Source organism: Grammomys surdaster, unplaced genomic scaffold, assembly GCF_004785775.1.
Source record: "Grammomys surdaster isolate TR1022 unplaced genomic scaffold, NIH_TR_1.0 220, whole genome shotgun sequence".
Taxonomy (NCBI): Eukaryota; Metazoa; Chordata; class Mammalia; order Rodentia; family Muridae; genus Grammomys; species Grammomys surdaster.
Genome location: NW_021604665.1, coordinates 6,144,464 through 6,168,049, shown reverse-complemented (window position 1 = coordinate 6,168,049; position 23,586 = coordinate 6,144,464). Strand labels below are relative to the sequence as shown.

At 43.7% G+C, this 23,586-nt stretch overlaps 1 protein-coding gene and 1 pseudogene across 1 annotated transcript in view; one reads left to right on the top strand and one right to left on the bottom strand.

The window, feature by feature from the left end:
• Frmd4b (FERM domain containing 4B) overlaps nt 1–23,586 on the top strand; it is a 232,878-nt gene that overhangs the window by 13,453 nt on the left and 195,839 nt on the right. The gene's annotated exons all lie outside the window — the stretch shown is intronic.
• LOC114625657 lies at nt 8,893–9,327 on the bottom strand (annotated as a pseudogene).

The following is a 23,586-nucleotide window of genomic DNA, read 5'->3' as shown; positions in this document are numbered from 1 at the left end:
GCTGGCTCCACAAGAGAGTTGTATACTTCTTCAAAAACAGCAAGCCACCTTTCTCTCCCATTGGTCCTGATGCTGTGAGGGAGCATTCACCAGAGTGATGCTACAGTACCTTTGGCATATAACATAAGCTGATCAGGGTCACGGCAGCCCATCCTTGCCATCTTCTCTGAGCTAGAAGCACATCGCAAGCCCCAGCTGCACACAAAGGCATGGGTTACCCGGGGAGTGCACACCTGGGGCCCATGTTGGCATTCTGCCATCACCTCTTCCTGCCCAGTCACCTCATAGTTTAAGCCCACTTCAGTAGTGATTCATACCAGTTAGTAGAGTTGTCCTATATAAACAGAAATGAGAGCTATGCTGTGTGAATACATTTTGGATTTGAAAAGACAAGTAGTAGGTTGAATAATGGCCCAGCGGTATGGAATCCAAATTTCTGCAATCTGTAAATGTTGCCTTATCTTACAAAGACTTGACAGGGGTGATTAAATTATGGTTCTAGAAATGGGGGAGGGGTTACCCCAGTTTATTTGGAGACAGAGTGACTGTAGAGGCCTATACAGACAGATAGACAAGGTGATATGAAGACAGAGACAGAGAGTTGAGTGATGAGGCCACAAGTTAAGGAATGCCAATAGCCACCAGAGGCATAGAGATGCAAAGGCCAGAGCCTCCAGCCCCGCTGCACTGTGATTTCAGCTCAGTGACAGTGATTTGGAGCTTCCGATTCTCAGAACGATGCAAGCTGCCCTTTGCTGTTTCAAGCTTCCTGTTCTGTGGTGGTTTGCTGCAAAACTCCTAAGAAAAGAGCTAGAGCCTTGGAATCCAGCTCGTAGTCTCCGACGTGCTTGAGCTGAAAGACAATGTAATCGGCCAGGTATCAGTCATCTGGCTTACAATATAGTACGTCCCCCAACCAGTCTCTGGAGTGTATGTTCTGCAGCCTTTGTGGGAGCTGGTTTAGAAGTGTCCTGCTCAGAGACCCATATGAATGATGCCAGTGGACACCAGCATGGGGCCCAACATGGTTTCATGTTAGCTGGAAAGACAGAGCCCTGTATTCAGCAATGGGGCCTAGTTTTGCTCATATGTAAGTAGCGCACCTTTCAGGAGAAGTAAGACGAGAGTTACCTTGCACTGCTTTTGTCGTTGTCCCTGAACATATCCACCTTTGGTGCAGGGGATCAACCCACTTGTTCCCCACTACACAAATGTCCTAACACAGACCTCCAGCCTCTGCCCATGTACTGATGAGTCCCTTCGCTTGCTTCCTTGCATGTTTTAACACAGGCTCTAACTCTATAGCAATTTGGTCTCAAACTTTTCACCTTTCTGTCTCATTCTGAGCACAGAGGTTACAGGTTTGGGTCACCCCACCCTTGGCTCATATTACTGCTTTTGCTTAGCTCTTCCTGTGTCTAACAGATGCTTTTGAGTATTTATTTTTGATTCCACAAACAAGCATTGTTACCCATCCGTATGTCCTGGGAGATGGAGACACGATTCAGACTAAATAGACAATATTTCCTGCTCTCAAAAATCTCCAAGGATCTAAGGAAAAGACAAAAACCAAATAGACTTATGAATACGTATGAACCTGCAGACTGAGTTAAGTCTGGAGATGAAAAAAAGTCACTCTAGGAAGTTATTTAACACAAGAACTTGGCTGAGGCTGAATCACTGAATCATGAACAATTTTCTCCCAGATGTGGCTTTTTATCTGAGAGCTGATGGCTAGATCATACCCAACCAGGATGAGGGGAGGCCAGATGTCTTCCACAGAAGTAACAGCACACAGGAAAGCCATGGCTTGCTGGTCACTGCATTGGGGGACTAGGAGAAAGATAGCAAGAAGTGGGACCATGGGGACCAAATAGGTAGACAGAGCCTGGGCATGGACGTGGAAAACAAGAAACACCTGGTTGAAACATTACTGGTTTTGTTTGGTTTTGTTTTTTTTGACAGAGTCTCTCTCTATATACCTATCTCTCATTGTTTGTGCTAGACTGGCTTGGCTGACTTGCTTGAGTCCCCAGCATCTGTCTGTCTTTATACTCCAGCACTATAGTTACAGATGTAGATTGTCATACCCAGCTTTTATGTGGACACTGGGAATCCAAGCTTGAGTCTTCATGCTTGAGCTGCAAGCACTTTGCCCACTGGACCAGCTTTCTAATCCTTTGAATACTCCTTTTATCCCTTAGGGCAGTGGTTAGTGCCTTAGAAGGCTTATTTGTTGAATAGCTCATTACAAATAGAAGCTATGTCAGAGCTCCTGTGGGGTTCCTGAAGGACTGGCTATTCAGTCACCTACAGAAGGCTACTAAAGCCTTTTTCCCTCAGGCAGTACCTATGATGCCATTAAAGCCCCATGCCTTTTAAGGTCCCAGTGACAGATCCAGCTTGCAGTATTGTCTACCTATAGCAATGAGCATACCCTAGTGATCCAACCCTGCCAAATACACTTGTTAGGGCCCAATAGTTGTAGAAGGAAGACCCCAGACTCAAATAGCATGCAAAGACAAAGTGTTTATTCTGGAGAAGTTATCAACATGCAAGGGCCAACCATTTATCAAAATGGTGATGACCTAAGGGGCTCGCAGGCCCCCCTTTCATGCAAAGCTGAGGGGAAATTTCTGAAAGGATTAGGTAGCCTCTAGCATGACTGGTAATGCGGCAAAAGCAGTGACATTAGTACAATTTTGATTGGTTGCTATGTTAGTTTCTCTATATTTTGTGAGACCTTGAAGAATTTCAGAGACCAGCTCAGTCCTCAGTCACCTCCTTCAGCTAGGTGTCCCAGTAGTTGATTCAGCTCCAGACTTATCCTAAGTCAGGGTCATCTTTGACTAAAGGCCCATTGTCAATGGCTCCCTCTGAGGAGCACAGTTTGCTTCCTGGGGGGAATCGAAAATTTTTATTCCCAAGGTTTTGGACCTCTCACACTGTTATTACTGACTTTTCCACTGGACTTTCACTGAAGAAATAGTTTTTAATTACAAGAAAGCATCTTCCCCTGCCTATGGTTCTCAGCCACATGGATCCAATGTGTGAAAGTGGGGAAGAGAGCCTGGCTTTAGGTTTTAGTGTTTTATACTCTGCCTCCCAAATATGGCTCAGATGGGCACTCTTGTTCTTCAGGACATTCTCAGTCTTGAGAGGCGTGTGTTGTTCCCACTTAACATGTTGGAACAGGTATGGTGTATTTTGCACTTGATCTAAAGCAAGGCAACTTACCTGTAGCGCCCCCCCCCCAAAGTGTTGAAATGTAACTCTGCTATTTATTAATCTTGCTTTGGACATGGAAACATGCATCTTGAGGAACACAGTTAAAACTATTCCATTTTGTATACCTCTCCCTAGGCCAACACCATCCTCCTGAAATGAAACCAAACCTGATTTCTTTTCAGCTGCAAGCACGAAACGTAGCCCAGAATGGAGAAATTTCAGAAGGTTCCAATTAGCCATGGGAGTTTAGCAGCATTTGTGGAACCAGAATTTGTTGGGCAACTAGAAAGTCCCCTCCACTTCTTTTTCTGAGAAGTTCGCATATTTGTTGTTAATGATGCTGCTGCTGCTGCTTTCATATGCAGCTCACAGCACAGGAGGCAAGGGTTTTAATGTCTTCATCCTGCAGCTTCAGGGAAAGCTACACATCATTTGGATGCTTGGTGAATCGTCACATTGTCTTGAGATAAGTGAGGCAATCAAGCCCAACCGCCCAGCAACTAGAAGAAAATGGGACGATGGGAACCCTGGCTATTTCAAGTACCTTTGCATATTTATTCTGTCTTAGAATCTGAAGACATCTGGGGAGGCCTGGTTATAAAGTAGGATTTCAGTGACATGTGATTGACTCCACCAGTGTGGTTCTAGAGAGGGACGGATGGTGGGGAAAGATTTGAGAAGTAGGCAGAAAGTGTGCATGCTTAGTTGTCTTCTGGCAGATTTGATATGAGGCTGGGAGATCTGACTGGAACATTAAATTGCCTGAAGTCAAATCTGACCTAAGTTACCTTGAGTCACTTTCTTAACATCTTTGTGCCTTTGTGTCCCTAACTGTAACCTGGAGATGATCGACAATGTCTACATTATAGAGTCACAGGGAGAGGAGCTGAAACTGTCCTATGTGTAAACAGCCTATTAGTACTCAGTAAATAATAATTACTCTCATAAGTGTTGATAATGAGCTTTTATATTAATATAGTTGTGTGCCTTTAATCCACCCTTCAATAAGGGACTATAGTACATCATATATGCCAATCGCTGTGCAAAGTATTAGGAGGATAGTAGTTGCCATGGAAATTGCTGCAGAGATAGGAATAGCAGCAGAACCAAAGAGAACATCATGTTAACATTGACCTACTATTGATATTGATAACCTGTGTACCATTCCATTTAAATTGGGGAGTCTGGAGAAGCTGTGGAACTTGTCACTGGCACCCTCTCTGGCTCTGTCACTGGATCCACCTTTTACAGCATTCAACCAAGTTAACTCTTTCCTACAATATACTTTAAATGATTAGCAAGACTAATTTCTAAATGATGAGATAAAATCAACATGTAGAAAAGTCTGAATCCATGAAGAAACCATTCATCTGACTCTGGTTGTTTGTGTTTCAAGAGAAACTTGGCTAAATAGATTCTCTTTGACCATTAGAAGGAGGGGAGGCCATTAAACAAGGGACTGTCCACTCAGGCCATCCACATTCCACTACCCTTATCTTGACTCTCTCTGCTTCTGCTCATTCTCACTAACTTTGGGGCTATCAAGAGAACAGGGATCCTGAAAATAGACACTGTGTCCTGTGGTGAAATGTCATTGACAACTTCTCCAAATTCCAGGTGTCCCTTTCTTGTGACATCAGGGAACTTCAGCTCATCATCTTTCCTAAGTTCTGATTTGAATGGGTTGTTTAAATGTATATTTGCACTGACTCAGCCAGTTAGCGTGGGTTCTGAGCCAGACAGCTGGGATCTAGGGAAACCTTGTCTGAGTCATACTGTTTTCTTCCTCCTCTTTCTCCTTCTCCTCCTCCTCCTCTCCCCTCTCCTCTTCTTCCTCCTCTTCTCTCTCCTTTTCTCTCCCTCCCTATGTCTCCTTTTCCCTGTCCCTTCACACTGTCTACCTGTCTGTCAGTTTGTCAGTGAGGATAACAGTAAGCACCTCTCAGGGCTGAGAAGCACATCAGAGACTTAATGGATGGAAAGTGATGAGCATAGTACTTGGGACACGGTCAACCCTAGTAACTGGTCACTGTCACTGTCACCTTCATCAAGAGAAAAGGACCACCTCTCTGACAAACCATCAACTGTGTAATATTTCTGATATATGTCTGATACGTGTGTGTGTGTGTGTGTGTGTGTGTGTGTGTGTGTACACTCTGGTTTAAAAAATGAAAATTTTTAAATCCTGAGTCAAGAGTTTGTTCTGATTTGGTTTATATCAAGCATGGTGTCAACTTCTCATTCCTTTACTCCTAGATGGTTCAAAATCACCCCAGGAAGGTGCACAGGCTACGTTTTGGAAATAGAGACTTTCTTGTACATCACATAGTTTTTGAGAAGTCTCAGGACAGAAGATTTCTGATTCTCCACACTCCTGACAGAGATTCACTTTGCTGAGGGATCAGGCCTAGGGTGACTCACATCCCGTGGGATGAGAAATCAGTTTAGGAAGCCATGCTATCTTTTTCTCTCTGCCCCAGGTACGAATGGTGTTGCTTAGATAGGTTTAATTACTCAGACGCACCTTGCTCCAGGCTGAGGTCCTGTGTGCCTTTCAGGAGTTGGGTCCTCTTTGTAAGAGTCTCAGGCAGGGAAAAGTTAAACCAGTCGTGAGTCAAACTTTCTCCAAGCAAAAGCAGCCAACAGAGAATCCACAGCACAGTTGCAGAAGAATGATGGTAGCACAAATAGCCTAAGAATTAGAAGCTGCCAGAAAGAAAACCAGGGAACGTGGATAGCTTGTGTCATGGCTTTAGGTTTAAATTGAACTTCTGAGAGTCCTGAGCTGTCACCGCCATGTGGCACCACTGAGAGATGAATGGCACGTGGCATCCCTGAGGGACTAATGACAATGTTCCCTTGTCAATCAGGCAGGCTATCTCCAGCTGTCACTGGGAGTGTGTGGGGGGGGAGGGGAGTGATGAGTCTGTAGGATTTGTGACTCTAACATAGGTGACTCCTGAGGGCCCTGGCTCCCTTTCTAGAAGGCTGACTACAGGATTCCAAACATCAGTGCTTTCCATTACAATTTTAAAGCGAACACACAGTAGCAGCAACAACAATCCAGTTCCTCTCCAGCCTGCCCCCTTCCATGACCTTTAAAGCATTGCTCATTAAAAGAGGACGCCTCTGTGGTGTACCTCTGTGGTGTACCTCTGTGGTGTACCTCAGTGGTAGGATATTTACCTGGCATGAGTGATGTCCTGGGTTTCATTCTCAGCAGTGCAGAAAGAGGACAGTGTATCTTGTGGGTAAAATACCATGCTGCTTTGCTTCTCAGTGGTCATTTCTGGGCCCTACCTGCTTCCTTTCTCTCTTAGGCATATGTGTGGCAGTCTGCCCCTAGGGGCAGCATTTTCTCAGAGAGTACTGCCTCACAAGGTGCATACACTATTCACACTCAGGCACTCTCAGACCCTCCTGTGCCACACACACTCCCACTGGCTTGCATGCTGCACACTGCCACACACACACACACACACACACACACACACACTCATACATGCTCATGTTCTCCTAGACTGCCTCCTGTTCACACCCTCAGCAGCTCACCCACGCACTCTCTGACATCTGAATGACATGGCGGTTGCCTGGCTTTCAGAGCTGCCTTTAGAACTCCACATTAGTTCAACTGAGTAGACAGTAAGTTGTCATCAAAGTGCTGTCATGATGGAGGGACCTGGTCACAAGCAGATGTACTCAGAGAAGGTGGGGAGCTGCCAAAAATGGGTCTTTACCCTTCTGCTACAGAACCCGAGGGCAGCAAGCCAGGGTCTATTCTGTGTCCTTGGAAATAGCATTTGTTTTCAGGAAAATCATTCTTTTTGAGGAAAGGGTGGAGTTTGCAGGGCACTGTCTGGAACTTCTGGGAATTTTGGAAATGGAGGCAACCAGAGTGTACACTGGCTTCAACAGTAAGAGATAGTTATTGGCTTGTGGAACAGAGTTGCCTACTTCAGACAAAGTTTGATCAAGAGGCTGACAACGTTCCCTCAATTCCTCTTGCTCTGCATTTCCTGCAGGTGATGGCTGTGACCAGATCATCCTCTGTTGTAACAGCACGAACACTGTAGTGAGTTGTTCCTATACAGGGAAGAGAAGGTAAATAGACCCATCTCCCAGGATTCTAAGCGACAGGTCTCACATTCTCTCGGATGGGTTGCCTTATGTCCCAGTTCCACTCACATGCTAACTGGTTTGTACTAATCAAGATTCTTTCCAGAGTGAGGAGTGGAGGAGAGGGGGGATTAGAAAAGGAATGCCAGGGTTTTCACATCAAGAAGGGCGATGGATGCCACAGGCAGCTAAACCACCTGATGAGACCTTCAGCTATCTGGGAGGGGACCTCATTATTTTTCTCATGTCACCTTATCAAAGGCTGATGACACAGCGTAAACCCCCTGCTCCCTCCTCATCACAACTTTTCACAGTACACACAGACATATCAGGCATGCTTGTGTCCTCACCTTTCTGAGTTAATTTCCATTTTTTTGTGAATTTTTTGCTGGAAATTTCTCTATAGCCCAGTAGATTGCCTCTCCAATGTGAGGAAAGAAGTTCAGACTTCTGCCTCTAGGGTAAAGATCAAGCCAAAACTCATGAGTAACCCACTCCTGTCTTCCTTTTGTGACTTCTGCCCTAATCAGAAGTGATGAGCCAAAGCCAGGTCCTTGCAGAAACAGCTAAAGTAGTGGGCTGGTGATCACCTGGGCTCTTTACTGACAGCCCATCATATCCCCAGGGCTGTCCCTCTGAATCTGCACGTGTTCTTCATGAACAGTCGTACGGAGGAGGAGGAGATTCCCTCTGTATTTCACAGATAGCAAGCCAGTGCCTTGATGGGGTGAAATCATTCCCTTAAGGTAAAGAGGCAGAGGAAGACCAAAGTGGGACTTCAGCCTAGGTTTGCTAGAGCCTGTGGATGATGCCTGAGCTTCTCTGCAGATGCACACCGACAGACGTGCTCCTGGGATAAGATAGAAGTCAGCCTTCTCAACTTCTGCCTTTCCTTCTTGGAGTCCTCTTCATCCATGGCACTGTCTTATTGCCAGAACCCCACGTAACCACTGGCCTCCCTCTCTGGACGGCTGCCTCTGTCTGGGATATCCACATAAACCCTGCTTCTTTGAGAACTTCATTTCCCTGGTTTACATCATTTTTCATTCAAAACACACACTTCATTCCATCACAGCCCTGCCCTGTCTTAACTGTTAAAGTCCTCACGTGCTGCTGATTGTACCGAATGCATTTACGGAGGCTGTTTGGTTTTTAACAAGAGCCCTGCCTTGCTCAATAGGGGAACGTTTCACACAAACAAGACAATGCCTTCTGGAGCCCTTGGCTCTTGAACCACTCCAGGTGAGCACAATGTCTTGTTTGCACTGGACAGTCGGTGGTGGCCAGCAGATCATTAGCTGAAAGGAACACTCTAAATTCTAATCCTGAGTGACTCTCTGTTACTTCAAAAGGAATCTTCCAGAGATGCTCCAAAGCCCCTTTCCATATAAAAATGTCCTCCTCATTTCACGTTGTTTCTTCCATGTTTTCTCTCCTCTATCTGTTTCTTACAATCATGTTCAGGGTCAGCCAGAGTCTTTAAATGACAAATGAATGTTGTTGTTGTTGTTATTTTGGGTTTTTTTGCTATTTGTTTTGTTTAATTTTTTAATGATGAAAACAAAAATATGCATAAAACTGAAGCTTCTGGAAAAACCATTTGCTCTTCCCTGTCTTGTATCACTCCTCAAACTTGACCTTGGCCTCCCACCTGCCCTTGTGTTTCAAAGCTGGGTCCCTGAACACATCCTTGTTGACAACAGTCTTGTCCAAGGGGATATCCACAGAGTACCTTGTTGGCATGAGGTGGTTGTAGTTATAAACTTTCACAAAGGACTTGATCTTGGATCACTTGGCTATTTTCTTCTTGCCCATCGCGGCTGTCACTTTTCGGGGATAGCGGTCAATCCCAGCCACCAGGACATGGCTGTAAGGGCGGTCTGAGATGCCATCATCAATGTTCTTCACAATAATGGCTTTGTGTCCAGAGTAGTGTCCAGTCAGGACCAGCACCACCTTCCCAGGTTTCATGAACTTGCCCATTTCGACAGCAAAGAGCGGGCACCCAGCTGAAAGGTGACAAATGAATGTTATTGTCATGTAGCATGTTCATGTATGTACAAATTGTCTCTGGCTGTTTCCCTGATACAGCAGGAGACTGGTTACTGAGACCACTTTTTTTTTTTCTTCTGAAAGGTCCAAAATATTCTGAACCTTTGAAGAAAGGTAGAGTGACCTATGATCTAGGTCAGTAACTCTGTAGACACTCATCCACAGCCTGTACCTTCCCCACATCCTACCATGGCCAGTAATAAAATCCTGATGTTTGGAAAGGAAAGAACTTCATCTCGTTTATGTTCACTTGCAAGGAAAATTGGTAGGTGGCTGTCCTGCCTCCCCTTGTACCTAGATGCTGTTGGCTTGCCACATGCTCTGGCCCTTCTTCTGAGCTATGCCCAGGCAGCTGCTGTTCAGACAGTGACTACAGCACTGGAGTGGGAAAATATTCCTCCTCCCTTGCCCTAGAGACACTCTCAGACCCGAAAAGCCATGTAAGATAACGATTAAATGTAATGGGTGTCCTTTAGGTTATCCTGCCTGGGACAGCATTGCTTGTGAAGTCAAAGAGACGAAACTAATTTTCTCTCTGCTTCTTTGGTACAATACCATATAGAGTATGCATCACATAATTAAGGACTATATTGTACGAAGATTCCTCCCTTTAAAAAGTAAGCTCATTACCATGAAATGTCTACAACATGAGAAACATGTAGAAACTAAGACCCACTGAGAATGTTCTAGAAACTCAGCTAATACTGGCTTTACTAAATGGCTACACTGGTAGAGCCCCTGACTGTGTTTATGTTCTTTCTCTCCTGCTAACTCTTATAGCCTTTTGTAAGTAAGCCCCTGTTGCTGATTCATAAGGGGAGTGGTTCTCAACCTCTGGGGGTCGCATATCAGATATCCTGAATATCAGATATTTCCATTGAAATTCAGAACGGTAGCAAAATTATAGTTATGAGGTAACAACAAAATAATTTTATGGTGGGGGGGGGGGGGTTTCACCACAACATGAGGAACTGTATTAAAAGGCCACAGCATTAGGAAGGTTAAGAACCACCAATATAGGGTAAATGCATATTTTTGTTGGGTCTGATCATCTATGTGACCCTCATTTGCCACAAACCAGGCCACACTCACCATAGTCACTTCACAGACAGTTCAGAAATACCCCCAAACAACATGTTCAAATGCAGTTTCTGGAGTCAGATAAGAGCTAGTTTGCTCAGGCATGATTGGCTGCTGTGGGGACCTGCCCCAGGTTGCATTTGTTGCCAGTAAGCAGCTGAGCAAGCTTCCTTTGAGAAGGAGGTGATAGGGAAGTTGTGAATGAGGAGGCGGCTTCACTTCACAGTTTCTGGTTTCTTTTTTTTGTTTCTCCAGAAGTAAGTATTTTACCAAGGAGATATGGTGAAGTTATTTAAAGGACTGGGAAATTCTCTCCCGCTTCCTAGCATTAGCAGTTCCATGGAGAACTGGGAGGAGCCTGCAACTCTGGGAAGGTTGGAGCCTTGTGCAGTTTGGCATTCTGACAACCAAGTTGTAAACCGGGTGTGTGGGCTGCGATCCAGTGTGGGGCTTTCCAAGAACCACTGTTCATCGAACCTGGAGCTGTAGAAGCTGAGCCAGAGAGACTGGGAGTGTGCCGCTGGCCATTTAAAAGTCATAAGCCAACCTTGGCAAACGCTTTGGATCTTGGCACCTTCGGCTCTTGGCTCCTTCTTCCTTTTTGTGTTAAATTTATGGAAAATAGGGTAAAAATGCTCTCCCAGGTGACAGGGGCCAGGTACCTTCTAAATAGTGTTTTAAGCTTTTAGGTTCATGGGATCCCAATGAGATTAAGAAAGTGATATTATTGATATTCCTTGGAGACAATAAAGAGGAAAAGGGAAGGAGGAAGAAGAGGGGGGAGGGAGGGAGGAAGGGAGGGAGGGAGGGAGGGAGGGAGGGAGGGAGAGAGAGAGAGAGAGAGAGAGAGAGAGAGAGAGAGAGAGAGAGAGAATATATCAATACTGTTGCTTTGGATCAGACTGAAGAACTTAATACATATAATACCCGGCACCACACAATCAAGTTATTAAAAATGCAAAAATATTATTTAAAGTCACATTAATTTAAAAGCTGTTCTTATTCATATACTGCATATGAGCGAGTCCAGTTCATAGAGGGACCACCAGGTTAACGTGAAGTCACATTTCAGTGGGCTACCAAGGTACTAGAAGGGCTTTTACCCATGCCAGAGAGCAAATCACTACCAGTTAGTTCTTTGTCAGTACAAAGGAAGGAAGAGCAGAGAAACATGGTACCAGAATGAGCTAGAAGCTGTGATGTATCCCAGAGCAAGAACGCCATGGCTTTGGGGTGCTTCTTGCCTTCTCTGGGGTATCCACATACTTCCAAAGCCATGGCCCTAAAAAAGACGTTGGCTGTTCCTGGCACTCGGCATCCCTGTGCCTTCTGAAAACAAGAAGTCTTCTCTGAGACAAGTGTTCCCTCCAGACTACTACTGATTGTACTGCAAGAAGCTGTCAATCATGGCACCCCACACTCCCGTACTCTCTAACGGTTCTTGCATCTGGATTAACCAATCACTACACACGTCCCCCTTCCTCACCTGGATATGATGACTGTGATTGTCAGTCAACACATCTCCCATGATTCAATTACTAGCTGGCAGAGAGGAGCTCCCTTTCTCCTCTGAGTATGAGGCAATGGGGGAATGAGTTTGTGACGCTGTTCATCCTGTTTACCTTGTAGCCAGCTGAGTGAATACAAATCAGCAAAGATCACATTTGATGGACTGAATGTGGATGCAAAAAACAAGCAAACAAAAACTACACACAACAATACCAAACAAAACAAAATCACTCACACACACACACACACACGCACACACACACGGACTTACAAAAACCAAAAGCAAGTCAAAAACAGGAACAAGTCAAAACAGAAGTAGAAGGTTTCGGCATCCACAGGCTGCCCTTACCCTCCTGTTCCCTTTCTTGGTCGTTTTGGTCAATACATTTCTCCCTATTACATTAGATAGTATTGTGTTTCCATCATTTGCAGCTAAGAGTTCTGTCGGAGATACTTCAACTTCTGTATATTGGCACCCCACATTCCTCCTGTGGGTTGCTAAGCCACGTCCTGGTTCCTCTCAGCCCACCTGCTTCTTGAATGGAGTGCTGCTTCTGTGCAGACTGTGACAAGCACAGGACACAGTAGTCAGGAGGGTGATCACCTCTCGTGTCCTTTTTGGTAGGCACCCATGACTGGAACAAAGCTTCTCTTGTACCCTCTTTCTGGCTCTGTGGAATTCGAGGTTTGAGATATCTGCCTCAGTCTGTGTGGTGGGGTCACATATAAGATATCCTGCCTATCAGATATTTACAATATTATTTATAAGAGTAGCAAAATTACAGTTGTGAAGTAGGGACCAAAATAATTTTATGGTTGGGGATCACCATAACATGAGGAACTGTATAAAAGGGCGACAGTGTTAGGAGAGTTGAGAACCACTGGTTTAAACCATCACTCTCTTAAGTTCTCACTAAGCTTTGGGTTTATATTTGGAAAACAGAGGAGATGATGATGATGATGACAATGACGATGATGATTTTCCTAATTCATAGGTTATGGTGATTAAATATTGGCAACTTCATAATAGCAAATCAATATATACTAGATGGAGATATGCATGATCTTTCTATTTCTAATTTTTCCAATAGTACCATCCAAGCTTTTTGTCCTTAGTATTAAAAAAATTGATTCTTTCTTTCTTTCTTTCTTTCTTTCTCTCTCTTTTTTTCTTTCTTTTTTTTTGATTCTTTGGTTTTGGTGTTGAATACGTGAATATCAAGTCTCAATACCAAAAGTATAAAATCAAATGTGAAACTGCACACCGTCCGTTCTAAATGTAAATTCTAACTTTAAGTCCACTGAATTGTATAGACTTTGAATCTGGTTAATCTTGATGTGTCATGTTTTTACTTATTTGAATTTTTATTTAATAAGGTTTATAAAATAAAAATATTTTAAAAAAAACAGGAAAAAAGGAAAGACAAATATTCTGGGTAAAAGACTTGCCTCTGACTGGTTAAAATGAAAGCTGCAGGGAGAAAGAGACAGCAAGGCACACACCTGAGGAGAGAAAGACAGTGCTCCCCTCTGCTTCTCATGCAGAGTGAGCCTGTGAGGTCTGTGTGTGTGTGTGTGTGTGTGTGTGTGTGTGTATGTATGTATATTTGTGTATATGTGTGTATATATGTATGTATGTATTATGTATGTATATTTGTGTATATGTGTGTATATATGTATGTATGTATGTATTATGTATGTATATTTGTGTGTGTGTGTGTGTGCGCACATGCGTGCGCGCACATGCGTGCGCGCACATTGAGGTGGGTATTCAAGCAGACTTCCTTGGACAAACATTGAATGAAGGATTTGGCACTCTCAGCTCTGCCCCAATTCCTTCTCCTTTCTGCCAGGATCCAGGGACTGCATGACAGAGAGGCAGAGGCAGGAAGGGTGTCTGCTCCTCCACTGATGGACAAGAGTTTCCCCTTTGCTCATTAATGGTTCCCTCTCCTTGAACCCCCGCACTTCGCTAGCAACGCGATCTGTTCGTCTGTGCTATGGCGGCTCCCATGTGTTCACCGCTCATCGACTTCCTCGGTTAATGAAGTAACTTTCCACATAGATCAGTCTTTAAAAGAAGATGTTGATACTGAGTTGTTGAAGATAGTGGGATGGGCTAATGAGCCCTTCCTGCTCTTTCTTTCTTTGCAACAAGTTCTCATGATATAGCCAAGCTTTCTTCTTGCCTCTGGGATTACAGATGGGTGCTAGCACACCAGGCTACACATGACGTTGTTTTATTGGGAATAACCACAACAGGAATTAATCTCCGTTGGGGGCACCGGTCTGAGGCCCATGAGTCTGTGCTGAATGCCAAAGCAAGACGTAGTCTAAAAAGTTTGTGCAAATAGACTAAGGACGGTGGTGAGGATCTTGTGTAGACTTTAGCGTTTATTCAGTGTGGGCATGTGCTGCATCCAGGATCCTTTACACAGCCAGCCGCTGTGTGTAAACATGCTTTGGGGGCTATTTTATTGGGTTCTTGTATCTGCCACCCTTCCGAATCTTACTCTACCACCCTAATCCCTTCCAATCCCCTAACACTAGGTAGGAGAAAAAGAAGGTTAGGGACGAAAGGGAGTGTACATCTCTTTACACTACTTTCTGCTGATTAAGGGTGTTGAGTTCCTTGGGGCAAGACCAATCTTTGTTGTTAGGATTAGCTCCAATTTCTTCTTCTTGTCTCTTTGCTCAGGACCACTTGACAAACCGTGCCAATAGAAACCAGCAGCCACTCTCTGGGCTCTGCCATTTATACCCTCTGAAAAGTTCCCGGAATTCCAAATGTCACGCACTGGTGGAAACTGTCTGCAGCTGGCAAAGCCACACCCCCACAAGAGGCAAAGCATAATCACCTGCTGGGAAGCAGCCTTTTATGCCACACCTGGGAATCACATACCATAACTGAGGTTTTTAAGAAACCAAAATTTTCAGTACAACACTCCTCACTGGGTATTCCACAGGCAAGGATCACGTTCCTCTCCTCCCTGCATTCTGAGTTTGCATGGTCATTGCAATCCGGGACCTCCATGCTGTATTTTCTTCACACTACATAACCATTCTGGGCCACTTCTCCCCCTGCCCCATGTGTGTGGTCATATAGGTACTTACATGTGTGCAGGTACATGTGGCATGGGTACATGTCCATATGCATGTACATTCATGTAGAGTCCAGAGGACACTATCAGGTTATCTATCCTTAGGTCGCCCCACCTTTCCTTAACTTTCTTTCCCCCTCTTTTTCCTTCCTTCCTCTTCCCTCCCTTCCCCTCCCCTCCCCCTTTCTTCCTGTCATTCCTCACTGGCCTAGAGCTGACCAAATAGGCTAGTGGGCCCCAGCAATCCCTGTTCTCCCCTGTAAAGCACTGGCATGTTTCATACGTGGCCATGCCCCTGTAGGTGCTGGAGACTGGACTCAGGCCCTCACCTGACCAGCTGAGCTCTTTCCCAGCCGCCTTGGGTCTTTTTAAGTTACTCTTCAATTTATTTTATTTGTATTATTTATTTCTTCTATTTTATTTATATGCTTGGATCTCATTTGTTTCTTCCCGTTTGATTCCTGCTTGTCATATACAGTATGTGGAAATCAATTGTAGTCCCAATTGTACAGTCTGGCTGCCTAGTTGGATATTAGGGATCCATGGGGCCTGGAGTTGATAGAAAACACAAGTCATGGCTTACTTTGGAACTTGGCTGTGTTTACTCTCACATCTGTGAATTATACATCTACCCTGTGTGGCAGTTTGCCTCAGGCTCTGGAATACAACGATAAACTCACCTTTCCCAAAGATGTCACGTCAAGTGTAAAATGTATCCTTGAAGTTCTCCAAAAGTGACAGAGAATCCACACCTCGGTTGGTTCAGTTAATAAGTAGACATATCATCCCAGAGTTTATTTTTACTTAAGATTTTATTATTTTTATTTTGTGTTTGTTTTACCTATGGGTATGTATGTATGTGGACAGCTTGTATTCCTGGCACCCAAAGAGACCAATAGATGGCTTGGATCCCCTGGAGCTGGAATTAGAGATGGCTTTAACCACCACATAAGTGCTAGGAATTGAACTCAGGTCCTCTGGAAGAGCAGCAAGTGCTCTTAACCACTGAGCCATCTCTGCAGCCCTCCTCTCACTGTTCATAATGAGACACTATCTCAGGATAGCCTAAGCTAATGCAACTCATGTGTGGTTCTTAAAGCGTCCAGGTTGCTTTCTTGGTGACTGCCATGTTTAAGTCAATCCCACTGTATCAGCTCCAGTCTCACAGCGGCAGTAGGACGTCTCCACAAAGATTCCAGAACTGTGCCTTGTAAATTTTCCCCTGGGTTTTAAGGGTCCAAACTGAAGCCAATGTGCTTTCTTAAACCCATCTTATGGCAAGAAGGATGGGATTGCTGTAATTAGCTCACGCTCCTGGTTCGGGTAGAAGAATAGATGTTGGGTAATGTCTAATGGCCACATCAGGTGACAGACATAAGGAGTGGGAAATTCACTGTAGTGTGTTTTGTAGAATGATATACTAGGAAGCCTTATGAAATCCCAGAAGGACTGTCTACGTACAGGCAGCTATACTGAATAATTTATTGTGAAAGGCATGTCTTTTCTAACTAAATTTGAAGGTTTCCGAAGTCTGTACAGACTATAGTGATTGGTTCTCCTGTTGTCTGTGATCATGTCTCCCTCACCATATCCATAGACTTTCCTCAGAAGGGTGCTGAGAGGCACCACAAGAGAATCTGCAGAATGTGACATCAGTCAACAGGACACATCTTCCTAGAGCAACAGTGCTAGTATGAGGGGTTTTTTAAATTATTTATTTATTTATTTATTTATTTATTTATTTAATGTATATGAGTACACTGTTACTGTCTTCAGATACACTAGAAGAGGGCATCAGATCCCATTACAAATGGTTTCAAGCCATCATTTGTTTGCTGGGAACTGAACTCAGGACCTCTAGAAAGAGCAGTCAGTACTCTTAACTGCTGAGCCATCTCTCCAGCCCCTGCTGGTGTGAACTTTAGGAAAGAAATTCAAAGTCATTCAAAGAATGCATTCAAAGAAGCATTCAAAACTTCAAAGGGATCTTTAAGATAAACAAGATAAATTGAAAGTGTTGATGAAATTGCCTTGGGACATCTACCTGGCCCATTACCTTTGAATGTAATTTACTTGATGGAATAGTCGAAATGGTCCTGTCTCCATATATTCTCACTGCTATAAAAAGAAATTAAGTTAATCTGGATGCTTTCCTCATCACATGACCATTCTTTAATGACTGAGTTTTTGAAAACTCTTCCTCAGCTAACTATAGTCCGACGTTTGTGTGGTTATCCCTTTTCACGTACATGCAGTCTTCATGTACTCCTGTATTGTACATCTTTAAAGTCTTTATTTTAACTATTTTTCCTCTTTAAAACCATAAAATAGTGTGCTTGGAAAACAGCATTTAAAACTTCAATGAAAATTGCCAGTAGCTAACTGTTAGTGTTCTCTATATTTCTGTAAGTAAGCAGGATTTAGGCTTAGGAGTTCTATTTTAGAAACAAATAGCAAACTTATAAAGCACATGAGCTTCATCACCCTACCCCACCCCTAGCGTAACCTCTCCTAGAAACAGAAGTAGCATCTGCATGTCCCAGTGCACTCTAGAAAGGCGCTTTGGAGACCTAAGCCACTTAGGAGGGATAAATATACCTCAGATAATCCTGACCACTCCTTTTAGGACCACTCGGAATCAGGTCAAATTAAGATTACCATGGTTTAGACCTAGAATCTGGTCCACCACCTTCTTTCTTAGCTCCCACTATCCTCGTCTAATTAGAAACACCTCACGCTTAGCCGCGTCTGATCACTGCATCTCCATCACTTCGTCCCAGTATTTTTTCTTGTTTTCAAGTGGTAGCTGGTTCCAGTCTCACACCAGCTTCATTCAGGTTTTCTTAGTCTTGGAGAATGCTTCCACACCTTAAGTTTAGTCACAGGCATTATGATGGTGCTGTTGATTTTATATGTGTTGTGTATGTTCATTCAAGTCTCTTTTGTGGGGACAGAGATATTACATTTGCATCCTCAAGTCACAGCAATTCCTTGAAAGCCTGCAATAAGCCAGATACTGTGCCAGGCACCATAGTAGTGACAAGCACACGGGGTCTCTGTGCTCATGGAAGCTCATGCCAAGATCAGGCAATGTCAAACATGATGGGTGTTAGGACAGGGAAGATCAAGATGGAGTCTCTTCATCATCGGTAGATCAACATGAAAGCTAAGGCAGAAAAAAATGGCTGGGAGTTGACTGTACGACTTATGGGTTGGAGGAGATGGCCCAGGTCTGAAAGAACAGCAAGTACCAAGGTGCTGGAGTCAAAGCATTAGAACCCTAAGTGAGATCAGTGTCACTCTCTCTAGTGAGGCAGAACATGGAAGAGGAACATGGTGGTTTGAATGGGAATGCCCCCCCCCATAGACTCATATCTTTGAATGTTTGATTGATCCCCAGTTCAAGAACTGTTTGGGAAGGATTAAGAAGTGTGGCCTTGTTGGAGAAGGCCTGTCACTTTGAATTTTCAAAAACCCATTCCGTATTTGTTCTCTTTGCCTCTTGTTTATGGATCACGATGTGAGCTCTCGGGTGTTCCCGCTGCCATGCCTTTGCTCTGCAATCATGGACTCTGTAGTAGTTTGAATAAAAATGGCCCCCATAGGCCTAATAGGGAGTGGCACTACTAGGAAATATTACCTCGTTGGAGTAGGTGTGCTGTGTTGAAGGAGGTGTGTCACTGGAGGCCAGATTTGAGGTCTTAGGTACTCAAGTCTGGCCAGTATGTCTCAGTCACTTCTTGCTGCCTGTGGATCTGAATGTAGAACTTTCAGCTACCTCTCTAGCACCTTATCTGCCTGTGTGCTGCCATGCTTCCCATTATGATGATAATGGGCTAAACCTCTGAAACTATAAGCTAGCCCCAATTAAATATTTTCCTTATAAGAGTTGCAGTGGGCATTGTGTCTCTTCACAGCAATAAAATTTAACTAAAACAGATTCTAGCCTCTGAAACCATAAGCTCAATTAAACACTTTCTCTTATAAGACTTAGTCATGGTGTCTTGTTACAGCAATAGAAAAGTAACTAAAGCAAGAATGTTGGAGCAGCTTCAAACACTACTGTGAGAGGCAGAGCTTTTCCTGTAGTCCAGAGTCATTGTCTGGATTTTCAGACTTAAAGCATCGTTTTTCCTTGAAAAAGTTAGAACTTCAGCATAGACTGAATAGCATAGATCTGGTAGGGTATGAAGCAGGAGAATGCTCTGGGGTGTCTGTAAGAATTCTTGCTTTGAAGGACTCTAGGATAAGCAAAATGAAAGTGTGATGGTCAGGATACTCATTCACAGGATGGGGACATTCATTCCCAGGATGGGGACATTCATTCACAGGCTTCTCAGCAGGCTGAAGTCTTAAAACTCCTACAGTGAAAGTTGGACCAGCCTTGGTTGCTCTTCTGGGAGGGATGGCAAATTCAGTATGGGCTGTTCATCCACTGGCAATGGAGAGCACAAATTTCATCTTCTGTTCAATTTATATGACTTGACGTCCTGTGGGGTAGGAACAATTTAACAATCCTGGCACATCTTGGGACTTTTCTTCCTTTTTTTCCCTTCTCTTTTTTCTTCCTTTAAATCCAATTTTACCAGATTGCCTCAATTGAATGTGACGAAGGCCTGCCCCTCGCTCACTGCTTCGCCTTTTGTTTGATAGTGTATGCATTTCAACTTTAAAGTAGCATGTGCTGATGTAGAAAACCAGAGGAGGAAGCCCCTCCACCAAGTCCAGGACATGCAGTAATCTCAACTCAGAAAGCACTACTGTTAATAATTCATACAAGGTAGAGTAATGCAGGTTTGCCCCACACACAGTGAGTATGGAAGATCTAGAATCCAAAATTGAGCTGGAGAGTTGGCTCAGTGGTTAAGAGCACTGATTGCTCTTCCAGAGGTTCTGAGTTCAATTCCCAGAAACCATATGGTGGCTCACAACCATCTGTAATGAGATCTGATGCCCTCTTCTAGTGTTTCTGAAGACAACTACAGTGAAGTTATATGTAATAAATAAATAAATGTTTTTTTTAAAAAAATTCAAAGTCATCCTCAGCTACATTTTGAGTTAGAAGCTAGCCTGAACTACAAGAGAGCCTGTCACAGAAAAAGCAATAGTAATTCAGTATATGTTCCACCATCTTTTTCGGTTTCACAGCTATGTTCATGTACAAGATTTCTTCCTGTTTTTATTTTTACTTTTTCTTATAAACTATGTTCTTCATCCACATCAATAGAAGGTTTAACACCTTGGTTTTCAGTTGCCAGTAGAAAGATCACATGTTTCATGTAGAATACTTGTAAATTCAGATAAAGGTGTGTCCTGTGTTTTACCTTTTATTTTAGGGCTCACATGTTTACAATATATGATTCAGCAGCCCCCTGCGTAGCTTTAGTTCTGAGGATATAACCCAATGTCCAGACATGTCTCAGCCACCCCATCTATATCCTGACAACTTCCTGACCACTACCTAGTCTCCATTTCTAAGATATGCATACTTTTGTCTAGTTTCTTTTACCTAATATGACACTATCAGTGTTAGAAAATAGTTACATCTGTCAGTATGTGCTTCCTATTTCCGACTGAATAGTGTAGAGAGAGCAAATTCTGTTTCTCTGCTTATCAGATGATAGACATTTGAGTTTTCCACCTTGGGACTACTCTGAAGAGTATCACTGAACACTTGTGCTCCAGGTTTTCTTTTGAGCATATGTTTTCAATTCTCTTTGGTATATCCCTGTTCCTTTTCATTGCTGAGAATATTCAGTTGCGTGGGAGTGTACCACATTCTTGTGTGTAGTGCTAGGAGTTGAACCAAGGGCCTTCTGAATACCAAGGCAAGGCAAGGGCTCTACCACTCAGCTTCATCTCCAGTCCTGTAGTTTTAGAGTCTGTTCATCATGTAGTCCATGTGAAATTTTTTCCACCCTTTGGCTATGAACTGTTGCTATGAACCCTTGCATGTAAGTTATTTTTAAATGCTTGCTTTACTTCCTGTGGAGTTCCTGGGTCATATGGAGAAGAAATTGCATCTTGAAGAGATGCATCTCTTCCACAGTGGCCACAGCACACTCTATGGCCACCAGCAGTACAGAAGGATTGCAGTTTCTCCATGTCTTTGCTATCATGTGTGTCTTAGTTAGTTAGGGTTTTAATTGCTGTGACAAAACACTATGATCAAAAGAAACTTGGAGAGGAAGGGGTTTGTTTGTTTGTTTATTTATTTATTTATTTATTTATTTTTACACCCCTGTATCATAACTCGTCATCAGAGGCGGTTGGGGCAAAACTTAAACAGGGAAGGAACCCCTGGAGGCAGGAGTTGATGGAGAAGCCACAGCTTGCTCCTCATGGCTTCTGCTTTTTTATAGAACTTAGGACTGTCTGCCCAGGAATGGCAACACCCACAAAGGGCTGGACCCTCCCATGTTGCTAGTTAAGAAAATGTCCTACAGGCTTGCCAGCAGCTTGATCTTATGGAGACATTTTCTCAATGGAGGTTCCCTCCTCCCAGATGATGCTAGCTGGTGTCAAGTTGACATAAACATTAGCCAGCACAATTAGTTACTATTCATATTTCTTACTTTATTCTTGCGGGTTTAAAGCAATATATTATTGTGGTTTTGATTTGCACTTCCCTGGTGACTAATGATATTATATTTCTTTCCATATGCTGCTAAGTTTTTCTTGTGTTCCATCTCTTCAAAGAGGAAAATATTTTTATTTGATTTCATGTTTTATTTCATTTTTTGAGACAGGGTCACATGTAAACCAGGGCCTTAAAATCACTATGTAGGATGACCCAGAACTTCTGACCTTCTTCCCCCTCCACACCCACCCCGGGTGCGGTGATTACAAGCACAAATGAACACCACTATCCCCAGTTTACACAGTGTGAGGAATGGAGCTCTGGGCTCCAGGCATTGCAGGTAAATACTCTACGAGCCTAGCTACATTCCCTGATGATGGGTCATATTTTTAGAAGGCTCCACTTTGTGTCTTATTCTGGGAATAGTGTTCTAAATCAACCATAGTCCATCCGAGCAGGCAGCCCACAGAGTCGGAGTCTCTGAAAAAGGGAGGGATGATGACGAGGCAGGAAACATCGTCTGCACATGTAGACAGCTGCCAAGGCCTGACCCAAAACGACCTGTAACCTGAATAACAGCCCATTCCTAGGTGCGGAAGTCTACCTTCAATGTCTTTAGTGCCTGTGCCTTCAAAAGTGAAATCTAGCCTTCCTTTCTTTGTTGACTCAAAGCAGGTCATGCCTCTCTTCCTCTGTTGTCAACACTGCCCACAGCTCTCTCGGCACACGGTTTCTGGACTGTATGGACAGACTCTCCAGTGTGGAGGCCTGTGGCATGCTGCCTTCTGCTTCTTGGTGCAGGCAATCCACTCCATAGTGAAGTACAGTATGTTGCTACCCTCAGCTGTGAAGTTAATCTTAGAACAGCAAGACACAAGAAATACCTTCCCCCCACCCCCAACCCAGGATACTTGATTTGGCTTTTCATTTGCTTCTACTGCCGAAGGCCAAATATTTGAAATTCCTAGAAGTAATCATACCAAATTTTCTGTATCTTTAGGGAAGACGGGAAAATGGTCTGTTTTCAAGATCACCACATTTGTTTGAAGACCACTATCTACCAGCTTAAGAGCTTTGTTTTCTTTTGGTTTTAAGTACTTCACTAACCCATAACATTGGCTGGTTTCTCTTCTTTATTTTCCTCTCTGCACTCAGGAAGGTAGGTTAGTGGGTCTTTTAAGGACCAAGAATTTGCATGAATGTACCCTTTTACTGTTTGCTGTATAGGAGTGACGGTCCCCATGTCTCGGGTGACTTGTCCTCTGTGTGCAGTTCCATTCCTTGTCATCTTAGGTCATCCTTTATTGCCTTAATTGTTGTCTTATGTAATCCTGGTAAAGCTGAAGGATGTGGCTTTTGTCACACTCCATCCCCAGAAGAGCAAAGTGCAATCGGGAGCCATCCGAACCTGCTGTAGACTGACTATTTTCCCAACATTGATATTTGAAGTGTGGATCCTCACTTGGTGTGTGGAGGTGTGGCCTGGGGGGGGGGAAAGGAGAAGGTTGGGATAACATCATGAGGGTGAACCCTTATGGAGATGGCGCCTATATAAGGCGTTGAGAAGAGCCAGAGGTTACCCTCTCTGATATCTGAGAATATAGTAAGGGGGGAGTCATCCATAGACCAGGAAATGCCTATTGTAGAACATATTTAATCCTAACCTGGAGCTTCTACCCACCTTTGATCATCTAGTTCTGAGATAAGAGATAACCCTTTATATTTACAATAAACCTTTAATCTACCCTTTATGTTATTAGACTCTCCTTTCCTATCGAGAACCCTGTTATTACTTACTGTGTTTCATCTGGGCTGCTCTTAACTCCAATTGGCCAGCCCTCAGGGCCATGTTCTCTAGACTCCTAACTCATAGTCTCTCTCTCTCTCTCTCTCTCTCTCTCTCTCTCTCTCTCTCTCTCT